Source organism: Ovis canadensis, chromosome 3 (assembly GCF_042477335.2).
Source record: "Ovis canadensis isolate MfBH-ARS-UI-01 breed Bighorn chromosome 3, ARS-UI_OviCan_v2, whole genome shotgun sequence".
Classification (NCBI taxonomy): domain Eukaryota; kingdom Metazoa; phylum Chordata; class Mammalia; order Artiodactyla; family Bovidae; genus Ovis; species Ovis canadensis.
In genome coordinates, this window is record NC_091247.1 from 160352004 (window position 1) to 160363135 (window position 11132).

The window sequence follows — 11132 nt, forward strand, 5'->3', positions numbered from 1 at the left end:
TACCTGGAGAACTTGTTACTATCCTGGGAGCTCTCCTACATACAGTGATTCAGGTCTGGTGAGGGATTCAGAAATCTGCATTTCTAACAAGCATCCCAAATGATTCTAAGACAGGTCTTCCACAGATCTTGCCCTGATTTAAGTAACCAGAGTAATTTTCGTGTCTACTTTCTGACTGCAGAGGATAAGTTTTAAACTCTTATTTTCTATGATGCCCATAAGAGGTGGAAAAAATTACAGGAAAATACACAAGTATAAATAACACAGCTTTCATGACCTTTACAGGGAATTCAAATAACTGCAATTTTTGATTTACAGTAAGTTTTGAAATGAGGCACTTCAATATTCTGAGTTGCTTCATGAGTCATCAGTGATTAATCTTTCCATAGTTTTAACCCTGTGAATTTTTTTTTTTTTTGAAAATTGGTTATTTTTGAGTCAGGTTCTAGCTCCTAGGTGAGTGGAATATTAAAATTTTCAAGGCATATCTTCAAAAATTACTTCAGGTAAATAGTAATTTTCTTACCAATTTCTCTAATATTAGAATATGATATACTTTATGATGTACAGTTCACCCGTGAATAACACAGGTTGTGGGTGGTGATCCTCTGTGCAGTCAAAAATACAAGTATCAACCCTACCTATATTTGATTCCTCAGTATCTGTGGTCCTGCACCCGCCAAATTAGCCTTTCATGAATTGTGTAGTACTGTAGTTTTTACTATTGAAAAAAATCTGAGCATAAGTGGACCCATGCAGTTCAAACCCATATTAAAGTCCAACTGAACTTTATTTTTTTCTAAATATAATGAAAATAGCATACTTCTACAAACACTTAAATTTCATAGGGTAATATTTATTCCACCTATCTTCATATATAAGGCCCTGTTTTATAACCAAGTAATATATTTTTAAATTACTTATTTCTGGGCGTGCTGGGTCTGTGTTACTGCTCACAGAATGTCGCTAGTTGCAGTGCACAGGCTCCTCACTGTGGTGACGTGTCTTGGTTCAGGGCACAGGCGCTGGGTACGTGAACTTCAGAAGCTGTAGCATGTGGTCTCAGTTGTTGTGGCCCACAGACTTAGCTGCTCCACAGCATGTGGAATTCCCCTGGACCAGGGATAAAACCCGTGTTCCCTGCATTGGCAGGTAGATTCCTATCCACTGCGCCACCAGGGAAGTCTCTAAATAGTGTTTTAAGTATATTCAGCTGCCTTTGGGGAAAACCAAGGAAAGTGATTTTGATTTTTCCATGTTATTAAAGCATGGTGGGAGGCTTCCCAGGTGGCTCAGTGGTAAAGAATTCACCTGCCAATGTAGGAGACACAGGTTCAATCCCTGGGTCGGGAAGATCCCTTGAAGGGGGAAATGGCAATCCACTCCAGTATTCTTGCCTGGAGAATCCGATGGACAGAGGAACCTGGCAGGCTACAGTCCATGGGGTCACAAGAGTCAGACATGACTTAGCAATTAAACAACAACCAGTGGTTAGAACTCCATGTATACACTGCTGAGGGCACAGGTTCAACCCCTGGTTGAGGAAATAAGGTCCTGCAAGCCAGACAGTGTAGCCAAAAAAAAAGAGAAATCAACACTTCCTCAAACATTCTTTCCTGCTTCCTAGTACCTCCTGTGTTAATGTCTGTGTTTGCCACTGTCTCACAGATTGTCATTCAAAAATACAATGCAAGTGCAATGAAAATTGACTATGAAGTGAACTTATGGAAAACTATTCAAGACATGAGCAGAGCCATAGACTGTGTTGATCAGTCCAACTAGCTCTTAAAGCTGACAAGAACAAAAAGTCAAAGATACAAGATTTGACTAGAAGATACTCTTACAAAAATGGATGAAGTCTGGGATGTTTTGTAAAATGATTCAATTATGGAACAGCCAACATGAAGTGAAGATTATCATTTCATGTTTCAAATGATTTTGTCAAAAAACATTTCTAAGAGTTAAAATATTTTATAAGTTAACTATAAGAAAGTAAGGTTTTTTTGTAGTCTTAGCAAAAAATTTCAAGTTAAAAGTTCTAGTGAAGCTACTTATGAAAATTTGGCTCCCCTTAAATAGATTTAAGTGACCTTCTGGTATCAGTTACGCACTGATAAGTATCTGTTTCAAAGCATTAGTTGTCTGACTATATATCTGTGTAACAATGTTAACACAGATTTAACATCTGATGCCAATCTCTCCTTATTAATCATATTTTAATTCAATAATTTAATATCTTTGTTATTCCTTCCAGCTGATTTTCTAGAAATTCATTTAAAATCCCAAGACATTAATTTACTAGTAAAGCAATTGTGGTTTTGGACCATGAATTTTAAATCATTATAACTAGGCTCAAACACATCTTTATTAATCAAAATGGGAATCATTACAATCAACACATTTTTGCCAATGAGAAATGTTTGTTTATTTCTGTAGCATAAAAATCTGTGCTTCAGGATTCAATGAACTCTTGGAAAGCATTTTCTGCCTCCTGCTGGTTGTGGACGGAGAAGGCAATGGCATCCCTCTCCAGTACTCTTGCCTGGAAAATCCCATGGACGGAGGAGCTTGGTAGGCTGCAGTCCATGGGGTCGCTAAGGGTCGGACACGACTGAGGGACTTCACTTTCACTTTTCCCTTTCATGCATTGGAGAAGGAAATGGCAACCCACTCCAGTGTTCTTGCCTGGAGAAACCCAGCGACGGGGGAGCCTGGTGGGCTGCCGTGTATGGGGCTGCACAGAGTCGGACACGACTGAAGCAACTTAGCAACAGCAGCAGCAGCAGCTGGTTGTGGAAGCATTTTCCCTCCAAAAAGTTGTTGAGATGCTGGAAGAAGTGGTAGTCAGTTGGTGAGAGGTCAGGTCTACAGTGAATGAGGTAGAACTTCATAGCCCAATTAGTTCAACTTTTGAAGCACTGGTTGTGTGATGTGTGGCAGGGTGCTGTTGCTGTTGTGGAGAAGAATTGAGTCCTTTTTGTTAACCAATGCTGGCTGCAGGTGTTACAGTTTTGGTGTATCTCACTGATTTGCTGAGCATACTTCTCAGAGGTGATGGTTTCGCCAGGATTCAGAAAGCTGTAGTGGATCAGACAGTCTGCAGACCACTAAACAGTGACCATAACCTTTTTATGGTGCAAGTTTGGCTTTGGGAAGTGCTTTGGAGCTTATTCTTGGTCCAATCACTGAGTGGTTTGGCACTGGTTGTTGTATAACATCCACTTTCTGTCGCATGTCACAATCAGATCAAGAAATGGTTCATTGTTGTTGCATAGAATGAGTAGATAACACTTCAAAACAATTTTTTTGATTTTTGGTCAGCTCACACAGCACCCATTTACTGAGCTTTTCCAACTTTCCAATTTGCAGCAAATGCTGAATGACTGTCGAATAGTTGATGTTCAGTTCTTTGTTAACTTCTCTCTCTTAATTGGTCATTGTCAACTTCCGATGGCCAGGCACTGTATTTATCTTCAAGGCTCTTGTCTCCTTTGCTAAACTTGAACCACACTACATTGTATGTTTGTTAGTAGTTCCTGGGCCAAATGTATTGTTTATGTTGCGAGTTGTTTCCAGTGCTTTATGACACATTTTGAACTCAAATAAGAAAATCGCTCAAATTTGCTTTTTTGTCTTTTGCTTTTAGACATCATTTCCCTAGTCTAAAATAAATATAAAATAAACAGCAATAAGTCATTAGCAAAAAAAATGAAGCAAGAAATGTGCAATAAAATGATGTATAAAATAACCACATTTATTTAAGAATGTATCCCAATACATTCTTAAATGGCACTGTTGAACAGCAAAGCTCAACAATGCAAAACCACAATTACTTTTGCATCAACCCAATACATCTATGGAAACCTTTAGTGGAATTGCATTAAACCTCTTCACTACTTTAGGGAGAATTAGGGAGCCTATTTGCTATATTCATATTCAGTCTTTCTATCAAGGAAAGATGACTGTCTCCATTTATTTTCTTTGATCTGTTTTAGAAAAGTTTCCCTCACATGTCTTATACATTATTTGTTGAATTAAACTGTGGAAAATTTTTAGAGATGGGAATACCAGAACACCTGACCTGCCTCCTGAGAAATCTATATGCAGGTCAAGAAGCAACAGTTAGAACTGGACATAGAACAACAGACTGGTTCCAAATAGGGAAAGGAGTACATCAAGGCTGTATGTTGTCATCCTGCTTATTTAACTTATATACAGAGTATATCATGAGAAACGCTGAACTAGATGAAGCACAAGCTGGAATCAAGATTGCCGGGAGAAATAACAATAACCTCAGATATGCAGATGACACCACACTTATACCAGAAAATGAAGAAGAACTAAAGAGCCTCTTGATAAAAGTGAGAATGAAAAAGTTGACTTAACTCCACACTCAGAAAACGAAGATCACGGCATCTGGTCCCATCACTTCATGGCAAATAGATGGGGAAACAATGCAAACAGTGACAGACTTTACTTTTTTGGGCTCCAAAATCGCTGCAGATAATGATTGCAGCCATGAAATTAAGACACTTGCTCCTTGGAAGAAAAGTTATGATCAACCTAGACAGCATATTAAAAAGTAGATATTACTTTGACAACAAAGGTCTGTCTAGTCAAAGCTATTGTTTTTCCAGTAGTCATGTATGGATGTTAGAGTTGGACTATAAAGAAAGCTGAGTGCTGAAGAATTGATGCTTTTCAACTGTGATGTTGGAGAAGACTCCTGAGATTCCCTTCAACAGCAAGGAGATCCAACCAGTCCATCCTGAGGGAAATCAGTCCTGAATATTCATTGGAAGGACTAATGCTGAAGCTGAAGCTCCAATATTTTGGCCACCTGATGCGAAGAACTGACTCATTGGAAAAGACCCTGATGCTGGGAAAGACTGAAGGCGGGAGAAGAGGATGACAGAGGATGAGATGGTTGGATGGCATCACCGACTCAATGGACGTTGAGTTTGAGTAACTCCAGGAGTTGGTGATGGACGGGAGGCGAAAGTTGGACATTACTGAGAGACTGAACTAAGCCACCTGAAGTGGTATCTGTTGCACTTAAATGCTCATTAACGTAAATGGCTGAACAAATCCATTTTAATGGATATTCAATCCGCTAAAAAACTCAATATCCCACATAGGTAGTCAAGTGTGCAAGGTGAAGAAAAAATTTAGTTATATGGGGGTTGCACCTGGAAAATAAATTTCTTAAACTCCATATATACATTTCAAAACTGCTGGGTTCCAAGCCCATCTATGAACTCCCAGGCTGCCAGTATCATGTGCAGCATAGTAAAGCTACGCTATCTCAATAGCTTATTGATTCTGTATAAATCAAGTCAATCAATACGTCAACTTGTAACAGACTCCACACTTTTAACTGAACATGGCAAAATATTCAGTCTTGAACTTTACATCATTTGATGTCAAACAATGAGGCAAATCCCAAAGGTACATACAAAAAACGGCTTTGCACTTACAAAAGATTGTTTCCCATACTGATTAATTCAGGGAGCTAATTCATTGGTTTATGCAACTTTATTGAAGAAAAATAAGCCAGTTACTAGCAGAGCTAATAGTTGGTCACTCCTCCATTGACAACTTGCATCATTTATTCTCTGCTATATTGAACAGTATATTGGAAGATAGATTACCTAGTAACTCCAAGCCTCCTAACAATTTAAATGAAAATTACAAAATGTTTTGAGACCCTATTTTGGAATACAAAGGGTGTTTGACTTCCAATTTCCATTCTCTGTAGAACCAGAACTGGTTATCTCTTTATTGACATGCACAAAAAAATCACATTTTCTGTTCTGCTGATACTATAAATTCAATACCAATTATCCAGCCACATCGTTATGAGCATAAAGTATATCATGTAACCTCAAATCTCCAACAGTGGAAGGCTTAAACAAGAATGGATGCTTCTAGAATAATGCTGCTTCCTTTGATGTGACATCTTCCTCCCTCTTAGATGATTCTTCAGCACTTAAGAGCAGTGAGGGATGATTTTAGTCTCATAACCAAGTTAGAGTGAAGACATTGACCACGTAATACACATGCTCCATTTTTAAAAAATTCTGAATCTTGGGCAACTGTTCTCTTGTAACTACTTTACAGTTTCTAAAAGCAGTTATTGTTCAAAGCTGGAAAAACTTAAGTCTTCTCAGATGAGCATGTGAATGAATGGAGGGAGGTAAATAAAAAATAAAATTAAAAAAGATGAGGTCTGATAGGGGAGCAGCCAGATAAGAAAATCAAAAAAGGAAAAGTAAAGTTTACTCCAGTTATAATGCAGGTTATTCTGACTTTAAGGTAGCATCACACAGCATATTTCTGAGTCCATTCCTGAGATATTCTGTTGTACTTATCTGTTTTATAGATCCGTGCAATCTCTGGCACTAGGGAATCACCTGGGTTTGGATCCCATAGCAGTGAACAAATAGATAAAAGAACTTTAGAAATAGTTAAAGCAGGAGACCACTGTGATCTTAGAATATCAAGACAAATGCTGTCATTACTATTAATATTTAGATGATAAATTCTTGTTGTAAATGCAACCTTAGGTGGTTTGAAGGGGCAGTCTGAAGGAAAATGAATACACCACCTTGATATGGGCTGTCATTAGGTCCCATAATTACGGCTTGCCTATGAACATATCATCCCCAACTGGACCTGCAGAACATTGTGCTGGAGGGTCACAGGCCAAATTACTAAGTTCCTTATTAATCTGTTTCAGCACCATAGTCTGTGCTTTTCATCTAGCTGCTATCTCGGTGTGTGCTTGAAGGTCTGGCCAAAACTCTTGATGATCCCAGTGGCTGGGAAGGATTGTTCCTTCATCTCACACCGGCTCTGCCAGACATAGGCACAGAGAGGCCGGGGACTCCCTCACACTGCGGACTCAGCCTCCTCCCCGTGGGGCAGCTGGTGCCTCCCTGGCCCTATGGGGCTCGAAACACTCACTTTTACTGTCACCTAATCTTCAGCGAGTAACAAGAAAATTCAAGAGGAGCAAAGAATAGTCTTTTCAACAAATGGTGCCAGGACATCCAAAACAGATATTCACATATATAACAATGAAGCTGGACCCCTACCTTCTCATTTTATATAAAACGTAGCTCAAAATGGATCAATGACCTAAACATGACAGGAAAAATAATAAAACTCTTAGAAGAAAAAAATTATCAAGATCTAGGATTATACAAAGGCTTAGGAAGCAAAACACAAGCAACAACAATGACAAAATAGTAAATTGGACTTCATCAAACATAAAGATCTGGGCCCAGGGGAACAGAATTCCAGACAGAACAAGTATGAAGGCCTGAAGGCAAGTTGTGTATCAGAGGAGTAGAAAGTAAACCAGAATGAGTGGAGAAAGCATGATAGGAGAAATAGTTGAAGAGATGGGCATAGTCCAATATATAGAGGGCCTTGAAGGCCATGATAAAATATATGGATTTTATTTGAAATGCAGTGGGAATCATTGCAAGATTTTGTTTTAGGGAATGTCATGTTCTGATCCATGTTTCTGAAGACAACTTTGATTCCTGCATGTCGCATTAATTGTTGCTGGGCAGGGAACAAGGAAACCAGCTTAGGAAGCTTTTATAGCCACCCAGGCAAGACATAAATGATGGCATCAAGAGAATGGATAGACTGGAGATTAGATAGATATGGAAGAGCTGAAAGGACTAACTGAATGTGGTAATTGAGGAAAAAAAGAGGAAATAAAGGATAACTCTTAGGTTTTCAGTTTAAGATGTATGTAATTGATGGAGAAAGGAAAGACTAGAAGAGTAAGTTTGGAGGCAGTTAGCCATGGAAATCAGCGTTTTGTTTTGCTTTGTAAAAGGTGAAAAACCTTTAGTCATCCAAATGGAGATATCAAGTATTGAGCTGAAAAAACAAGTCTAGACCTAGGGGAGGAGTCAAGGCTGGAGATAAAAATTTGCGTCACTTATTAGGCTCAGGTAGGACTATCTTGGAGAAGGAAATGGCAACCCACTCCAATATTCTTGCCAGAATCCCATGGACAGAGGAGCCTGGCAGGCTAGTCCATGGGGTTGTAACAGTCGGACACGTATTAGCAACTAAACCATAAAACAGGGCTATTTAGAGCAAATATCCTGATAGAGAATAGCAGAGGAGCTTAGACTATGGCCCAGGGCACTGCAATATTAAAAGACTGAGTAAAGGGGATGAAGCTGGCAGAGGGGACTGAAAAAGAGTAACCAGTTAAGTAGGAGAAAAAAAACAGTAACAGAATTGTGGTGTGTGAAAGGATACTCAAAAATACTTAACTAGTTACTTGTATGCAGATTTAGTCACATGACATAATCAAAAACTTATCAAAGCAAAAAAGACAAAAAAATGTGCAAAAGATGGGAAAAGGGAGGGAACAAATTGCAGACAGTTTAGAAACAGTAAGTCTTGTTTATACAGTTTTTTAATAAACTAATTGGCAGCTAGACTGTCTTTGAGCAGGCTGACTTTATCATAAAAGAAAACTATTTCAGTTTATGGCTTTGCCAGAGCCTTGAGAGCATCACTGTAGAATACACCTGACAGGCTTTCTTTGTGATTTTTCAGTCTAGTTCCTTAGTTGTAAATCATTTCCTCATCAGGAGTACTCAAGTGTCACGGAAAAATAGAGGGGAAAAATATTAAACAGTATTTCAAAAAGTATATGGAAGCCAAAAATCATAAGAAGGTGCAAATTAATCTCACCTTTAGATCAATGGTTCTCAAAATTGAGTACGCCACCAGCATCATCTGGAGGATTTATTAAAACAGAGTGAGTGAAAGTTGCTCAGTCGTGTTCAACTCTTTGTGACCCAAATTCTCCAGGCCAGAATACTGAAGTGGGTAGCCTTTCCCTTCTCCAGAGGATCTTCCTAAACCAGGGATTAAACCCAGGTCTCCTTCATTGCAGGCAGATATCTTTAACACCTGAGCCACAAGGGAGCCCTTAAAACAGAGTACCAGGCCCCAACTTGAAATTTCTGATTCAGTAAGTCTAGAGTGGGGCCCCAAATCCTCTTGGACTAATATGTTCCCAAGTAATGTTTATACTGCTAATTGAAGAACCATATTTCTTGAGTCTCAATGACCTAGGAAACTTGAATGCATGCAGCTGGAAACATGTCCAAGAAGAAATGTTCGTAACTACCTTGCTTATAATAAAAAAAAAAAACTAATCTAAATGTCCATAGTTGAATGGATAAATCATGGTATGCATTTTGTAATAGAATACTATATAGCCATGACTATGAGTGATAGCTACATGCACCTATACAGATGAATCTCAAAAATGAAGTTGAGCAAAAACAGTCACTAAAGTATACATATAATTTGATTCTATTCACAGAAAAGCCAAAAGGCAAATACTGTACTGATAGAGACACATAAACGTGGTAAAATGCCGAGGTCCAGCCTCAGCAGAGTCCAGAGATATCCTCAGGATAGACGACGTCGGCGAATGAAAAAAGACAGATAAAGAGATAAAGAAAGAGACACGGGGTGACCAAGCTTCTTCGAGCGAGGCCCATTACTTTATTCTTCTCGGGGCTTTTATACCCTGAGTGAAAAATGCAAGGCAAGGTGAAAAATGCAGAGTCAACTCAACATTCCATCAGTAATAACTTTTATCGATATCAGGTTCCTTCCTGCCAGTCTTATTTTCTGTACATCATCTTCTATTCCGGAGGCCTGTTGATATTCCATGACCTCCTTTTGATAAAGGTTGGTCAGCCAGAACACCAGAACAATGATTTTTCCTTAAAGTGTTTCTTCTTAAATTCTCAGCCTGCGTCACCCTTAAAGTACAGAGTTACATTTTTATGTAGCAAAGATTCAGCAGGTTACAGCAAAGAAAGAACTTATTAACTCAAAGTCTAATGTTGCTAACGCTAAGGCTATTACTTGTTTTTTCTACATCCTGACTATACGCACTCCCAGGAACACAATGGATAAGGGACGTGAGAACTTGGCAGCAAGCATTGCATAGGCTCAACAATGTTGCAAGAGTCTGGATAAAGCCGCCAAGTAAGCTAGAATGCTAACAGGGGGTTTAAAACACTCCTTTCATGCCCAGGAGATTTATCAACTAGAGCCCTAAGTTAACTCTTTTGGTCAGGGACAGACCCCTGCTAATGTCAGAAAAGCTGGTGAAAGATAGAAAATAATAAGACAGACAGATTCTGGTTCGGGGGTAGATGCTTGAGCAAGTTCAGGGGGTCCCTTGAGTCCTGATCTCGCCTTTGCCCGTCAGGCCTCTTCCTCGTGACCTTTGCCATGGGTGGGATTCTCCACGCTGGCTCCCAGCAGTAAAATTATAATGAAAAATAAAGATTGATTGATACAAAATTCAGACAGTTGTCATCTGGAAGTTAGGAAAGAAAGAGAAGCATTAAAGACACTGCTGCTGCTCCTGCTGCTACTAAGTCGCTTCAGTCGTGTCCGACTCTTCGCGACCCCATGCACTGCAGCCTACCAGGCTCCTCGTCTATGGGATTTTCCAGGCAAGAGTACTGGAGTGGGTTGCCATTGCCTTCTCCTAAAGACACTGAGGCACTTCAAAGTTAATGTTCTATTTTTTAAATGATGTTGTACTTCAAAATGCAAGTAAAATATACACTTCCTAAGTGAAAGTCAAAGTGTTAAGTCGCTTTGAGCCTGTAGCTTGCCAGGCTCCTCTGTCCATGAGGATTTCCCAGGCAAGAATACTAGCCATTTCCTTCTCCAGGGGACATTCCCAACCCAGGGATCGAATCCATATCTCCTGCATTGCAGGCAGATTCTTTACTGTCTGAGCCACCAGGGAAGCCTTCATATGTATTCTAGTATGTGTGAATTACTTCATAATGAAAATTTTTAAGTAAAATGGGAGGTAATGATCAGCTGTATTAGTTGGTGCTGAGTTCAAGAAAGGTGAGGACATAGAAATTACTCTAGAATTTGGCAAAAGGAAGTTTGTGGTGATCCCTAAAGAGTGATTTCAGAGGGGTAATAAGGACAGAATCCAAACTAGTACAGATTAATGAATATTAGAACACAAGACAGAAACTGCCAAAATCATAAGACAAGTGAAATCAAATACTTCAGGAATGCATAGGATAGAAATTAGTTCC

The 11132-nt window shown here is 39.2% G+C and overlaps 1 pseudogene; it reads right to left on the reverse strand.

Moving 5' to 3' along the window:
- Positions 1 to 2347: 2347 nt before the first annotated feature.
- Positions 2348 to 6820, reverse strand: LOC138437432 (ubiquitin-conjugating enzyme E2 D3 pseudogene; annotated as a pseudogene).
- Positions 6821 to 11132: the final 4312 nt, after the last annotated feature.